General features: G+C 43.0%; 12 non-coding genes across 12 annotated transcripts; all 12 read right to left on the bottom strand.

The window, feature by feature from the left end:
• Positions 1–449: 449 nt before the first annotated feature.
• Positions 450–532, bottom strand: trnal-cag (transfer RNA leucine (anticodon CAG)). The gene has a single exon. It is a non-coding gene; the product is annotated as a tRNA-Leu (tRNA).
• Positions 533–1,740: 1,208 nt separating this feature from the next.
• trnal-cag (transfer RNA leucine (anticodon CAG)) lies at positions 1,741–1,823 on the bottom strand. The gene has a single exon. It is a non-coding gene; the product is annotated as a tRNA-Leu (tRNA).
• Positions 1,824–3,499: 1,676 nt separating this feature from the next.
• Positions 3,500–3,582, bottom strand: trnal-cag (transfer RNA leucine (anticodon CAG)). Its single transcript has one exon. It is a non-coding gene; the product is annotated as a tRNA-Leu (tRNA).
• A 343-nt stretch (positions 3,583–3,925) lies between these two features.
• trnal-cag (transfer RNA leucine (anticodon CAG)) lies at positions 3,926–4,008 on the bottom strand. The gene has a single exon. It is a non-coding gene; the product is annotated as a tRNA-Leu (tRNA).
• Positions 4,009–5,189: 1,181 nt separating this feature from the next.
• On the bottom strand, positions 5,190–5,272 carry trnal-cag (transfer RNA leucine (anticodon CAG)). The gene has a single exon. It is a non-coding gene; the product is annotated as a tRNA-Leu (tRNA).
• Positions 5,273–5,615: 343 nt separating this feature from the next.
• trnal-cag (transfer RNA leucine (anticodon CAG)) lies at positions 5,616–5,698 on the bottom strand. Its single transcript has one exon. It is a non-coding gene; the product is annotated as a tRNA-Leu (tRNA).
• Positions 5,699–7,226: 1,528 nt separating this feature from the next.
• trnal-cag (transfer RNA leucine (anticodon CAG)) lies at positions 7,227–7,309 on the bottom strand. The gene has a single exon. It is a non-coding gene; the product is annotated as a tRNA-Leu (tRNA).
• Positions 7,310–8,473: 1,164 nt separating this feature from the next.
• Positions 8,474–8,556, bottom strand: trnal-cag (transfer RNA leucine (anticodon CAG)). Its single transcript has one exon. It is a non-coding gene; the product is annotated as a tRNA-Leu (tRNA).
• Positions 8,557–8,901: 345 nt separating this feature from the next.
• Positions 8,902–8,984, bottom strand: trnal-cag (transfer RNA leucine (anticodon CAG)). The gene has a single exon. It is a non-coding gene; the product is annotated as a tRNA-Leu (tRNA).
• A 332-nt stretch (positions 8,985–9,316) lies between these two features.
• trnal-cag (transfer RNA leucine (anticodon CAG)) lies at positions 9,317–9,399 on the bottom strand. The gene has a single exon. It is a non-coding gene; the product is annotated as a tRNA-Leu (tRNA).
• Positions 9,400–11,849: 2,450 nt separating this feature from the next.
• On the bottom strand, positions 11,850–11,932 carry trnal-cag (transfer RNA leucine (anticodon CAG)). The gene has a single exon. It is a non-coding gene; the product is annotated as a tRNA-Leu (tRNA).
• Positions 11,933–13,954: 2,022 nt separating this feature from the next.
• trnal-cag (transfer RNA leucine (anticodon CAG)) lies at positions 13,955–14,037 on the bottom strand. The gene has a single exon. It is a non-coding gene; the product is annotated as a tRNA-Leu (tRNA).
• Between the last annotated feature and the right edge of the window lie 2,582 nt (positions 14,038–16,619).

Raw genomic sequence — 16,619 nt, forward strand, 5'->3', positions numbered from 1 at the left:
AAGTTAGTTCAACTTAAACTATTTGTGGAAACCGATTGCCTTGAACTATTTAAGTTTACTAACTCACATAAAATAATTGCTGGTACTTAATTTATTTAAGTAAAGATAACTCTTATATCTAGAGTTATTGTGACATGTGTATTATGAGTTAGCATTACTAATTCCATTTACTGAAGTGAAATGTAAAGAATTAGCTTTTTACACTTAAATGCAGCAATTCATTCATCGTATATAACATGTGTTCATGTAACTTATTACATTCTAGGACAACATAAACTAATGCACAGACACACAGATTGAGACAGAATGACACCCCTCTCATTACCCATTTCCTCTACCCCACCGTAGCCAGCCAGTCACTTTGAGTTTCAATCTCCTTACCTTTTCCAAATGTTCTCCATTTTACAAAGTTTGAACAGATAATCACAATAAACGAGATCCAAATGTAATGTCAGAAGTGGGATTCGAACCCACGCCTCCAGAGGAGACTGCGACCTGAACGCAGCGCCTTAGACCGCTCGGCCATCCTGACCATTTTCAACAGACCCTTCGAATCAATAAAAACAAAACGCCATCATGGTTACTGCTCTCGTATGTTCAAATGTCCGTAAAACATGGACCGATAATAAACCCCAGCAACCATGCGCTGTAACCTTACCATAGTTACATGGATTACACTACTTACATAAACTAATGCACAGACACGGACGTGCACACAAAGATTGTGCCGGAAAGACACCCCTCTCATTACCCATTTCCACTACCCCACCGTAGCCAGCCAGTCACTTTAAGTTTAAATATCCTTACCTTTTCCAAATGTTCTCCATATTACAAAGTTTGAACAGATAATCACAATCAACGAGAACCCACGCCTCCAGAGGAGACTGCGACCTGAACGCAGCGCCTTAGACCGCTCGGCCATCCTGACGTATTTCATCAGATCCTTCGAATCAATCAACACAAAACGCCATCATGGTTACTGCTCTTGTATGTTCAAATGTCCGTAAAACAAGGACCGATAATAAACCCCAGCTACCATGCGCTGTAACGTTACCATAGTTACATGGGTTACACTACTTACATAAACTAATGCACCGACACGGACGTGCAAACACACAAATTGAGACAGAAAGACAGCCCTCTCATTTCCCCTTTCTACTACCCCAACGTAGCCAGCCAGTCACTTTGAGTTTAAATATCCTTACCTTTTCCAAATGTTCTCCATATTAAAAAGTTTGAACAGATAATCACAATCAACAAGATCAAAATGTAGTGCACTGTAAAACCTGACAAGTTAGTTCAACTTAAACTATTTTTGGAAACCGATTGCCTTGAACTATTTAAGTTTACTAACTCACATAAAATAATTGCTGGTACTTAATTTATTTAAGTAAAGATAACTCTTATATCTAGAGTTATTGTGACATGTGTATTATGAGTTAGCATTACTAATTCCATTTACTGAAGTGAAATGTAAAGAATTAGCTTTTTACACTTAAATGCAGCAATTCATTCATCGTATATAACATGTGTTCATGTAACTTATTACATTCTAGGACAACATAAACTAATGCACAGACACACAGATTGAGACAGAATGACACCCCTCTCATTACCCATTTCCTCTACCCCACCGTAGCCAGCCAGTCACTTTGAGTTTCAATCTCCTTACCTTTTCCAAATGTTCTCCATTTTACAAAGTTTGAACAGATAATCACAATAAACGAGATCCAAATGTAATGTCAGAAGTGGGATTCGAACCCACGCCTCCAGAGGAGACTGCGACCTGAACGCAGCGCCTTAGACCGCTCGGCCATCCTGACCATTTTCATCAGACCCTTCGAATCAATAAAAACAAAACGCCATCATGGTTACTGCTCTCGTATGTTCAAATGTCCGTAAAACAAGGACCGATAATAAACCCCAGCTACCATGCGCTGTAACGTTACCATAGTTACATGGGTTACACTACTTACATAAACTAATGCACCGACACGGACGTGCAAACACACAAATTGAGACAGAAAGACAGCCCTCTCATTTCCCCTTTCTACTACCCCAACGTAGCCAGCCAGTCACTTTGAGTTTAAATATCCTTACCTTTTCCAAATGTTCTCCATATTAAAAAGTTTGAACAGATAATCACAATCAACAAGATCAAAATGTAGTGCACTGTAAAACCTGACAAGTTAGTTCAACTTAAACTATTTGTGGAAACCGATTGCCTTGAACTATTTAAGTTTACTAACTCACATAAAATAATTGCTGGTACTTAATTTATTTAAGTAAAGATAACTCTTATATCTAGAGTTATTGTGACATGTGTATTATGAGTTGGCATTACTAATTCCATTTACTGAAGTGAAATGTAAAGAATTAGCTTTTTACACTTAAATGCAGCAATTCATTCATCGTATATAACATGTGTTCATGTAACTTATTACATTCTAGGACAACATAAACTAATGCACAGACACACAGATTGAGACAGAATGACACCCCTCTCATTACCCATTTCCACTACCCCACCGTAGCCAGCCAGTCACTTTAAGTTTAAATATCCTTACCTTTTCCAAATGTTCTCCATATTACAAAGTTTGAACAGATAACCACAATCAACGAGAACCCAGCCTCCAGAGGAGACTGCGACCTGAACGCAGCGCCTTAGACCGCTCGGCTATCCTGACGTATTTCATCAGATCCTTCGAATCAATCAACACAAAACGCCATCATGGTTACTGCTCTTGTATGTTCAAATGTCTGTAAAACAAGGACCGATAATAAACCCCAGCTACCATGCGCTGTAACGTTACCATAGTTACATGGGTTACACTACTTACATAAACTAATGCACCGACACGGACGTGCAAACACACAAATTGAGACAGAAAGACAGCCCTCTCATTTCCCATTTCCTCTACCCCAACGTAGCCAGCCAGTCACTTTGAGTTTAAATATCCTTACCTTTTCCAAATGTTCTCCATATTAAAAAGTTTGAACAGATCATCACAATCAACAAGATCAAAATGTAGTGCACTGTAAAACCTGACAAGTTAGTTCAACTTAAACTATTTGTGGAAACCGATTGCCTTGAACTATTTAAGTTTACTAACTCACATAAAATAATTGCTGGTACTTAATTTATTTAAGTAAAGATAACTCTTATATCTAGAGTTATTGTGACATGTGTATTATGAGTAAGCATTACTAATTCAATTTACTGAAGTGAAATGTAAAGAATTAGCTTTTTACACTTAAATGCAGCAATTCATTCATCGTATATAACATGTGTTCATGTAACTTATTACATTCTAGGACAACATAAACTAATGCACAGACACACAGATTGAGACAGAATGACACCCCTCTCATTACCCATTTCCTCTACCCCACCGTCGCCAGCCAGTCACTTTGAGTTTCAATCTCCTTACCTTTTCCAAATGTTCTCCATTTTACAAAGTTTGAACAGATAATCACAATAAACGAGATCCAAATGTAATGTCAGAAGTGGGATTCGAACCCACGCCTCCAGAGGAGACTGCGACCTGAACGCAGCGCCTTAGACCGCTCGGCCATCCTGACCATTTTCATCAGACCCTTCGAATCAATAAAAACAAAACGCCATCATGGTTACTGCTCTCGTATGTTCAAATGTCCGTAAAACATGGACCGATAATAAACCCCAGCAACCATGCGCTGTAACCTTACCATAGTTACATGGATTACACTACTTACATAAACTAATGCACAGACACGGACGTGCACACAAAGATTGAGACGGAAAGACACCCCTCTCATTACCCATTTCCACTACCCCACCGTAGCCAGCCAGTCACTTTGAGTTTAAATCTCCTTACCTTTTCCAAATTTTCTCCATATTACAAAGTTTGAACAGATAATCACAATCAACAAGATCAAGATGTATTGTCGGAAGTGGGATTCGAACCCACGCCTCCAGAGGAGACTGCGACCTGAACGCAGCGCCTTAGACCGCTCGGCCATCCTGACCGTTTTCATCAGACCCTTCGAATCAATCAACACAAAACACCATCATGGTTACTGCTCTTGTATGTTCAAATGTCCGTAAAACAAGGACCGATAATAAACCCCAGCTACCATGCGCTGTAACGTTACCATAGTTACATGGATTACACTACTTACATAAACGAATGCACCGACACGGACGTGCAAACATACAGATTGAGACAGAAAGACAGCCCTCTCATTTCCCCTTTCTACTACCCCAAAGTAGCCAGCCAGTCACTTTGAGTTTAAACCTCCTTGCCTTTTCCAAATGTTCTCCATATTACAAAGTTTGAACAGATAATCACAATCAAAGAGATCCAAATGTAATGTCAGAAGTGGGATTCGAACCCACCCCTCCAGAGGAGACTGCGACCTGAACTCAGCGCCTTAGACCGCTCGGCCATCCTGACGTTTTTCAACTGACCCTTCGAATCAATGAAAACAAAACGCCATCATGGTTACTGCTCTTGTATGTTCAAATGTCCGTAAAACAAGGACCGATAATAAACCCCAGCTACCATGCGCTGTAACGTTACCATAGTTACATGGGTTACACTACTTACATAAACTAATGCACACGCACAACAATTGAGACAGAATGACACGCAGACACCCATCTCATTAACCATTTCCACTACCCAACATTAGCCAGCGAGTCACTTTGAGTTTAAAACTCCTTACCTTTTCCAAATTTTCTCCATATTACTAAGTTTGAACAGATAATCACAAACAACGAGATCCATATGTCTTGTCAGAAGTGGGATTCGGAAACACGCCTCCAGAGGAGACTGCGACCTGAACGCAGCGCCTTAGACCGCTCGGCCATCCTGCCGTATTGCATCAGACTCTTCGAATCGATCAACACAAAACGCCATCATGGTTACTGCTCTTGTATGTTCAAATGTCCGTAAAACAAGGACCGATAATAAACCCCAGCTACCATGCGCTGTAACCTTACCATAGTTACATGGATTACACTACTTACATAAACTAATGCACAGACACACAGATTGAGACAGAATGACACCCCTCTCATTACCCATTTCCTCTACCCCACCGTAGCCAGCCAGTCACTTTGAGTTTCAATCTCCTTACCTTTTCCAAATGTTCTCCATTTTACAAAGTTTGTACAGATAATCACAATAAACGAGATCCAAACGTAATGTCAGAAGTGGGATTCGAACCCACGCCTCCAGAGGAGACTGCGACCTGAACGCAGCACCTTAGACCGCTCGGCCATCCTGACCTTTATCATCAGACCCTTCGAATCAATCAACACAAAACGCCATCATGGTTACTGCTCTTGTATGTTCAAATGTCCGTAAAACAAGGACCGATAATAAACCCCAGCTACCATGCGCTGTAACGTTACCATAGTTACATGGATTACACTACTTACATAAACTAATGCACAGACACGGACGTGCACACAAAGATTGAGACGGAAAGACACCCCTCTCATTACCCATTTCCACTACCCCACCGTAGCCAGCCAGTCACTTTGAGTTTAAATCTCCTTACCTTTTCCAAATTTTCTCCATATTACAAAGTTTGAACAGATAATCACAATCAACAAGTTCAAGATGTATTGTCGGAAGTGGGATTCGAACCCACGCCTCCAGAGGAGACTGCGACCTGAACGCAGCGCCTTAGACCGCTCGGCCATCCTGACCGTTTTCATCAGACCCTTCGAATCAATCAATTGTGCAAACACACAAATTGAGACAGAATGACAGCCATCTCATTTCCCCTTTCTACTACCCCAACGTAGCCAGCCAGTCACTTTGAGTTTAAATATCCTTACCTTTTCCAAATGTTCTCCATATTAAAAAGGTTGAACAGATAATCACAATCAACGAGATCCAAATGTAATGTCAGCAGTGGGATTCGAACCTACGCCTCCAGAGGAGCCTGCGACCTGAACACAGCGCCTTAGACCGCTCGGCCATCCTGAACCCACGCCTCCAGAGGAGACTGCGACCTGAACGCAGCGCCTTAGACCGCTCGGCCATCCTGACCTTTTTTATCAGACCCTTCGAATCAATCAACACAAAACGCCATCATGGTTACTGCTCTTGTATGTTCAAATGTCCGTAAAACAAGGACCGATAATAAACCCCAGCTACCATGCGCTGTAACGTTACCATAGTTACATGGATTACACTACTTACATAAACTAATGCACCGACACGGACGTGCAAACACACAGATTGAGACAGAAAGACAGCCCTATCATTTCCCCTTTCTACTACCCCAAAGTAGCCAGCCAGTCACTTTGAGTTTAAACCTCCTTGCCTTTTCCAAATGTTCTCCATATAACAAAGTTTGAACAGATAATCACAATCAACGAGATCCAAATGTAATGTCAGAAGTGGGATTCGAACCAACGCCACCAGGTGAGACTGCGACCTGAACGCAGCGCCTTAGACCACTCGGCCATCCTGTCGTAATTCAACATTACCCTTCGAATCAATAAACACAACACACCATCATGGTTACTGCTCTCGTATGATCAAATGTCCATACAACATGGAGCGATAATAAACCCCAGCTACCATGCGCTGTAACGTTACCATAGTTACATGGGTTACACTACTTACATAAACTAATGCACACGCACAACAATTGAGACAGAATGACACGCAGACACCCATCTCATTAACCATTTCCACTACCCAACATTAGCCAGCGAGTCACTTTCAGTTTAAAACTCCTTACCTTTTCCAAATTTTCTCCATATTACTAAGTTTGAACAGATAATCACAAACAACGAGATCCATATGTCTTGTCAGAAGTGGGATTCGGACACACGCCTCCAGAGGAGACTGCGACCTGAACGCAGCGCCTTAGACCGCTCGGCCATCCTGACGTATTGCATCACACTCTTCGAATCAATCAACACAAAACGCCATCATGGTTACTGCTCTTGTATGTTCAAATGTCCGTAAAACAAGGACCGATAATAAACCCCAGCTACCATGCGCTGTAACCTTACCATAGTTACATGGATTACACTACTTACATAAACTAATGCACAGACACACAGATTGAGACAGAATGACACCCCTCTCATTACCCATTTCCTCTACCCCACCGTAGCCAGCCAGTCACTTTGAGTTTCAATCTCCTTACCTTTTCCAAATGTTCTCCATTTTAAAAAGTTTGAACAGATAATCACAATAAACGAGATCCAAATGTAATATCAGAAGTGGGATTCGAACCCACGCCTCCAGGGGAGACTGCGACCTGAACGCAGCGCCTTAGACCGCTCGGCCATCCTGACATTTTTCATCAGACCCTTCGAATCAATCAACACAAAACGCCATCATGGTTACTGCTCTTGTATGTTCAAATGTCCGTAAACCTTACCATAGTTACATGGATTACACTACTTACATAAACTAATGCACAGACACACAGATTGAGACAGAATGACACCCCTCTCATTACCCATTTCCTCTACCCCACCGTAGCCAGCCAGTCACTTTGAGTTTCAATCTCCTTACCTTTTCCAAATGTTCTCCATTTTACAAAGTTTGAACAGATAATCACAATAAACGAGATCCAAATGTAATGTCAGATACGGGATTCGAACCCACGCCTCCAGAGGTGACTGCGACCTGAACGCAGCACCTTAGACCGCTCGGCCATCCTGACCTTTTTCATCAGACCCTTCGAATCAATCAACACAAAACGCCATCATGGTTACTGCTCTTGTATGTTCAAATGTCCGTAAAACAAGGACCGATAATAAACCCCAGCTACCATGCGCTGTAACGTTACCATAGTTACATGGATTACAATACTTACATAAACTAATGCACCGACACGGACGTGCAAACATACAGATTGAGACAGAAAGACAGCCCTCTCATTTCCCCTTTCTACTACCCCAAAGTAGCCATCCAGTCACTTTGAGTTTAAACCTCCTTGCCTTTTCCAAATGTTCTCCATATAACAAAGTTTGAACAGATAATCACAATCAACGAGATCCAAATGTAATGTCAGAAGTGGGATTTGAACCCACGCCTCCAGAGGAGACTGGACCTGAACGCAGCTCCTTAGACTGCTCGGCCATCCTGACGTTTATCATCTGACCCTTCGAATCAATCAACACAAAACGCCATCATGGTTACTGCTCTCGTATGTTCAAATGTCCGTAAAACATGGACCGATAAAAAAACGCCAGCAACCATGCGCTGTAACCTTACCATAGTTACATGGATTACACTACTTACACAAACTAATGCACAGACACGGACGTGCACACAAAGATTGAGACGGAAAGACACCCCTCTCATTACCCATTTCCACTACCCCACCATAGCCAGCCAGTCACTTTGAGTTTAAATCTCCTTACCTTTTCCAAATTTTTTTCCACAATCAACGAGATCTCCATATTACAAAGTTTGAACAGATAATCACAATCAACAAGATCAAGATGTATTGTCAGAAGTGGGATTCGAACCCACGCCTCCAGAGGAGACTGCGACCTGAACGCAGCGCCTTAGACCGCTCGGCCATCCTGACCGTTTTCATCACACCCTTCGAATCAATCAACACAAAACGCCATCATGGTTACTGCTCTTGTATGTTCAAATGTCCGTAAAACAAGGACCGATAATAAACCCCAGCTACCATGCGCTGTAACGTTACCATAGTTACATGGATTACACTACTTACATAAACTAATGCACCGACACGGACATGCAAACACACAGATTGAGACAGAAAGACAGCCCTCTCATTTCCCCTTTCTACTACCCCAAAGTAGCCAGCCAGTCACTTTGAGTTTAAACCTCCTTGCCTTTTCCAAATGTTCTCCATATTACAAAGTTTGAACAGATAATCACAATCAAAGAGATCCAAATGTAATGTCAGAAGTGGGATTCGAACCCACGCCTCCAGAGGAGACTGCGACCTGAACTCAGCGCCTTAGACCGCTCGGCCATCCTGACGTATTTCAACTGACCCTTCGAATCAATGAAAACAAAACGCCATCTTTTGTTACTGCTCTCGTATGTTCAAATGTCCGTAAAACATGGACCGATAATAAACCCCAGCAACCATGCGCTGTAACCTTACCATAGTTACATGGATTACACTACTTACATAAACTAATGCACAGACACACAGATTGAGACAGAATGACACCCCTCTCATTACCCATTTCCTCTACCCCACCGTAGCCAGCCAGTCACTTTGAGTTTCAATCTCCTTACCTTTTCCAAATGTTCTCCATTTTACAAAGTTTGAACAGATAATCACAATAAACGAGATCCAAATGTAATGTCAGACGTGGGATTCGAACCCACGCCTCCAGAGGAGACTGCGACCTGAACGCAGCGCCTTAGACCGCTCGGCCATCCTGACCTTTTTCATCAGACCCTTCGAATCAATCAACACAAAACGCCATCATGGTTACTGCTCTTGTATGTTCAAATGTCCGTAAAACAAGGACCGATAATAAACCCCAGCTACCATGCGCTGTAACGTTACCATAGTTACATGGATTACACTACTTACATAAACTAATGCACCGACACGGACGTGCAAACACACAGATTGAGACAGAAAGACAGCCCTCTCATTTCCCCTTTCTACTACCCCAAAGTAGCCAGCCAGTCACTTTGAGTTTAAACCTCCTTGCCTTTTCCAAATGTTCTCCATATAACAAAGTTTGAACAGATAATCACAATCAACGAGATCCAAATGTAATGTCAAAAGTGGGATTCGAACCAACGCCTCCAGGGGAGACTGCGACCTGAATGCAGCGCCTTAGACCACTCGGCCATCCTGTCGTAATTCAACATTACCCTTCGAATCAATAAACACAACACACCATCAAGGTTACTGCTCTCGTATGATCAAATGTCCATACAACATGGACCGATAATAAACCCCAGCTACCATGCGCTGTAACGTTACCATAGTTACATGGGTTACACTACTTACATAAACTAATGCACACGCACAACAATTGAGACGGAATGACACGCAGACACCCATCTCATTAACCATTTCCACTACCCAACATTAGCCAGCGAGTCACTTTGAGTTTAAAACTCCTTACCTTTTCCAAATTTTCTCCATATTACTAAGTTTGAACAGATAATCACAAACAACGAGATCCATATGTCATGTCAGAAGTGGGATTCGGAAACACACCTCCAGAGGAGACTGCGACCTGAACGCAGCGCCTTAGACCGCTCGGCCATCCTGCCGTATTGCATCACACTATTCGAATCAATCAACACAAAACGCCATCATGGTTACTGCTCTTGTATGTTCAAATGTCCGTAAAACAAGGACCGATAATAAACCCCAGCTACCATGCGCTGTAACCTTACCATAGTTACATGGATTACACTACTTACATAAACTAATGCACAGACACACAGATTGAGACAGAATGACACCCCTCTCATTACCCATTTCCTCTACCCCACCGTAGCCAGCCAGTCACTTTGAGTTTCAATCTCCTTACCTTTTCCAAATGTTCTCCATTTTACAAAGTTTGAACAGATAATCAAAATAAACGAGATCCAAATGTAATGTCAGAAGTGGGATTCGAACACACGCCTCCAGAGGAGACTGCGACCTGAACGCAGCACCTTAGACCGCTCGGCCATCCTGACCTTTTTCTTCAGACCCTTCGAATCAATCAACACAAAACGCCATCATGGTTACTGCTCTTGTATGTTCAAATGTCCGTAAAACAAGGACCGATAATAAACCCCAGCTACCATGCGCTGTAACGTTACCATAGTTACATGGATTACACTACTTACATAAACTAATGCACAGACACACAGATTGAGACAGAATGACACCCCTCTCATTACCCATTTCCTCTACCCCACCGTAGCCAGCCAGTCACTTTGAGTTTCAATCTCCTTGCCTTTTCCAAATGTTCTCCATATAACAAAGTTTGAACAGATAATCACAATCAACGAGATCCAAATGTAATGTCAGAAGTGGGATTCGAACCCACGCCTCCAGAGGAGACTGGACCTGAACGCAGCGCCTTAGACCGCTCGGCCATCCTGACGTTTTTCATTAGACCCTTCGAATCAATCAACACAAAACGCCATCATGGTTACTGCTCTCGTATGTTCAAATGTCCGTAAAACATGGACCGATAAAAAAACGCCAGCAACCATGCGCTGTAACCTTACCATAGTTACATGGATTACACTACTTACACAAACTAATGCACAGACACGGACGTGCACACAAAGATTGAGACGGAAAGACACCCCTCTCATTACCCATTTCCACTACCCCACCGTAGCCAGCCAGTCACTTTGAGTTTAAATCTCCTTACCTTTTCCAAATTTTCTCCATATTACAAAGTTTGAACAGATAATCACAATCAACAAGATCAAGATGTATTGTCAGAAGTGGGATTCGAATCCACGCCTCCAGAGGAGACTGCGACCTGAACGCAGCGCCTTAGACCGCTCGGCCATCCTGACCGATTTCATCAGACCCTTCGAATCAATCAACACAAAACGCCATCATGGTTACTGCTCTTGTATGCTCAAATGTCCGTAAAACAAGGACCGATAATAAACCCCAGCTACCATGCGCTGTAACGTTACCATAGTTACATGGAATACACTACTTACATAAACTAATGCACCGTCACGGACGTGCAAACACACAGATTGAGACAGAAAGACAGCCCTCTCATTTCCCCTTTCTACTACCCCAAAGTAGCCAGCCAGTCACTTTGAGTTTAAACCTCCTTGCCTTTTCCAAATGTTCTCCATATTACAAAGTTTGAACAGATAATCACAATCAAAGAGATCCAAATGTAATGTCAGAAGTGGGATTCGAACCCACGCCTCCAGAGGAGACTGCGACCTGAACTCAGCGCCTTAGACCGCTCGGCCATCCTGACGTTTTTCAACTGACCCTTCGAATCAATGAAAACAAAACGCCATCTTGGTTACTGCTCTCGTATGTTCAAATGTCCGTAAAACATGGACCGATAATAAACCCCAGCAACCATGCGCTGTAACCTTACCATAGTTACATGGATTACACTACTTACATAAACTAATGCACAGACACACAGATTGAGACAGAATGACACCCCTCTCATTACCCATTTCCTCTACCCCACCGTAGCCAGCCAGTCACTTTGAGTTTCAATCTCCTTACCTTTTCCAAATGTTCTCCATTTTACAAAGTTTGAACAGATAATCACAATCAACGAGATCCAAATGTAATGTCAGAAGTGGGATTCGAACCAATGCCTCCAGGGGAGACTGCGACCTGAACGCAGCGCCTTAGACCACTCGGCCATCCTGACGTAATGCAACATTACCCTTCGAATCAATAAACACAACACACCATCATGGTTACTGCTCTCGTATGATCAAATGTCCATACAACAAGGACCGATAATAAACCCCAGCTACCATGCGCTGTAACGTTACCATAGTTACATGGATTACACTACTTACATAAACTAATGCACACGCACAACAATTGAGACAGAATGACACGCAGACACCCATCTCATTAACCATTTCCACTACCCAACATTAGCCAGCGAGTCACTTTGAGTTTAAAACTCCTTACCTTTTCCAAATTTTCTCCATATTACTAAGTTTGAACAGATAATCACAAACAACGAGATCCATATGTCTTGTCAGAAGTGGGATTCGGACACACGCCTCCAGAGGAGACTGCGACCTGAACGCAGCGCCTTAGACCGCTCGGCCATCCTGACGTATTGCATCAGACTCTTCGAATCAATCAACACAAAACGCCATCATGGTTACTGCTCTTGTATGTTCAAATGTCCGTAAAACAAGGACCGATAATAAACCCCAGCTACCATGCGCTGTAACCTTACCATAGTTACATGGATTACACTACTTACATAAACTAATGCACAGACACACAGATTGAGACAGAATGACACCCCTCTCATTACCCATTTCCTCTACCCCACCGTAGCCAGCCAGTCACTTTGAGTTTCAATCTCCTTGCCTTTTCCAAATGTTCTCCATATAACAAAGTTTGAACAGATAATCACAATCAACGAGATCCAAATGTAATGTCAGAAGTGGGATTCGAACCCACGCCTCCAGAGGAGACTGGACCTGAACGCAGCGCCTTAGACCGCTCGGCCATCCTGACGTTTTTCATTAGACCCTTCGAATCAATCAACACAAAACGCCATCATGGTTACTGCTCTCGTATGTTCAAATGTCCGTAAAACATGGACCGATAAAAAAACGCCAGCAACCATGCGCTGTAACCTTACCATAGTTACATGGATTACACTACTTACACAAACTAATGCACAGACACGGACGTGCACACAAAGATTGAGACGGAAAGACACCCCTCTCATTACCCATTTCCACTACCCCACCGTAGCCAGCCAGTCACTTTGAGTTTAAATCTCCTTACCTTTTCCAAATTTTCTCCATATTACAAAGTTTGAACAGATAATCACAATCAACAAGATCAAGATGTATTGTCAGAAGTGGGATTCGAATCCACGCCTCCAGAGGAGACTGCGACCTGAACGCAGCGCCTTAGACCGCTCGGCCATCCTGACCGATTTCATCAGACCCTTCGAATCAATCAACACAAAACGCCATCATGGTTACTGCTCTTGTATGCTCAAATGTCCGTAAAACAAGGACCGATAATAAACCCCAGCTACCATGCGCTGTAACGTTACCATAGTTACATGGAATACACTACTTACATAAACTAATGCACCGTCACGGACGTGCAAACACACAGATTGAGACAGAAAGACAGCCCTCTCATTTCCCCTTTCTACTACCCCAAAGTAGCCAGCCAGTCACTTTGAGTTTAAACCTCCTTGCCTTTTCCAAATGTTCTCCATATTACAAAGTTTGAACAGATAATCACAATCAAAGAGATCCAAATGTAATGTCAGAAGTGGGATTCGAACCCACGCCTCCAGAGGAGACTGCGACCTGAACTCAGCGCCTTAGACCGCTCGGCCATCCTGACGTTTTTCAACTGACCCTTCGAATCAATGAAAACAAAACGCCATCTTGGTTACTGCTCTCGTATGTTCAAATGTCCGTAAAACATGGACCGATAATAAACCCCAGCAACCATGCGCTGTAACCTTACCATAGTTACATGGATTACACTACTTACATAAACTAATGCACAGACACACAGATTGAGACAGAATGACACCCCTCTCATTACCCATTTCCTCTACCCCACCGTAGCCAGCCAGTCACTTTGAGTTTCAATCTCCTTACCTTTTCCAAATGTTCTCCATTTTACAAAGTTTGAACAGATAATCACAATCAACGAGATCCAAATGTAATGTCAGAAGTGGGATTCGAACCAATGCCTCCAGGGGAGACTGCGACCTGAACGCAGCGCCTTAGACCACTCGGCCATCCTGACGTAATGCAACATTACCCTTCGAATCAATAAACACAACACACCATCATGGTTACTGCTCTCGTATGATCAAATGTCCATACAACAAGGACCGATAATAAACCCCAGCTACCATGCGCTGTAACGTTACCATAGTTACATGGATTACACTACTTACATAAACTAATGCACACGCACAACAATTGAGACAGAATGACACGCAGACACCCATCTCATTAACCATTTCCACTACCCAACATTAGCCAGCGAGTCACTTTGAGTTTAAAACTCCTTACCTTTTCCAAATTTTCTCCATATTACTAAGTTTGAACAGATAATCACAAACAACGAGATCCATATGTCTTGTCAGAAGTGGGATTCGGACACACGCCTCCAGAGGAGACTGCGACCTGAACGCAGCGCCTTAGACCGCTCGGCCATCCTGACGTATTGCATCAGACTCTTCGAATCAATCAACACAAAACGCCATCATGGTTACTGCTCTTGTATGTTCAAATGTCCGTAAAACAAGGACCGATAATAAACCCCAGCTACCATGCGCTGTAACCTTACCATAGTTACATGGATTACACTACTTACATAAACTAATGCACAGACACACAGATTGAGACAGAATGACACCCCTCTCATTACCCATTTCCTCTACCCCACCGTAGCCAGCCAGTCACTTTGAGTTTCAATCTCCTTACCTTTTCCAAATGTTCTCCATATAACAAAGTTTGAACAGATAATCACAATCAACGAGATCCAAATGTAATGTCAGAAGTGGGATTCGAACCAACGCCTCCAGGGGAGACTGCGACCTGAACGCAGCGCCTTAGACCACTCGGCCATCCTGACGTAATTCAACATTACCCTTCGAATCAATAAACACAACACACCATCATGGTTACTGCTCTCGTATGATCAAATGTCCATACAACATGGACCGATAATAAACCCCAGCTACCATGCGCTGTAACGTTACCATAGTTACATGGGTTACACTACTTACATAAACTAATGCACACGCACAACAATTGAGACAGAATGACACGCAGACACCCATCTCATTAACCATTTCCACTACCCAACATTAGCCAGCGAGTCACTTTGAGTTTAAAACTCCTTACCTTTTCCAAATTTTCTCCATATTACTAAGTTTGAACAGATAATCACAAACAACGAGATCCAAATGTAATGTCAGAAGTGGGATTCGAACCCACACCTCCAGAGGAGACTGCGACCTGAACTCAGCGCCTTAGACCGCTCGGCCATCCTGACGTTTTTCAACTGACCCTTCGAATCAATGAAAACAAAACGCCATCTTGGTTACTGCTCTCGTATGTTCAAATGTCCGTAAAACATGGACCGATAATAAACCCCAGCAACCATGCGCTGTAACGTTACCATAGTTACATGGGTTACACTACTTGCATAAACTAATGCACCGACACGGACGTGCAAACACACAGATTGAGACAGAAAGACAGCCCTCTCATTTCCCCTTTCTACTACCCCAAAGTAGCCAGCCAGTCACTTTGAGTTTAAACCTCCTTGCCTTTTCCAAATGTTCTCCATATAACAAAGTTTGAACAGATAATCACAATCAACGAGATCCAAATGTAATGTCAGAAGTGGGATTCGAACCAACACCTCCAGGGGACACTGCGACCTGAACGCAGCTCCTTAGACCGCTCGGCCATCCTGACGTTTTTAATCAGACACTTCGAATCAATCAATTGTGCAAACACACAAATTGAGACAGAAAGACAGCCATCTCATTTCCCCTTTCTACTACCCCAACGTAGCCAGCCAGTCACTTTGAGTTTAAATATCCTTACCTTTTCCAAATGTTCTCCATATTAAAAAGGTTGAACAGATAATCACAATCAACGAGATCCAAATGTAATGTCAGCAGTGGGATTCGAACCCACGCCTCCAGAGGAGACTGCGACCTGAACACACCGCCTTAGACCGCTCGGCCATCCTGAACCCACGCCTCCAGAGGAGACTGCGACCTGAACGCAGCGCCTTAGACCGCTCGGCCATCCAGACGTTTTTCATCAGACCCTTCGAATCAATCAACACAAAACGCCATCATGTTTACTGCTCTCGTATGTTCAAATGTCCGTAAAACATGGACCGATAAAAAAACGCCAGCAACCATGCGCTGTAACCTTACCATAGTT

This window comes from Gadus chalcogrammus, chromosome 2 (genome assembly GCF_026213295.1).
Source record: "Gadus chalcogrammus isolate NIFS_2021 chromosome 2, NIFS_Gcha_1.0, whole genome shotgun sequence".
Lineage (NCBI taxonomy): Eukaryota > Metazoa > Chordata > Actinopteri > Gadiformes > Gadidae > Gadus > Gadus chalcogrammus.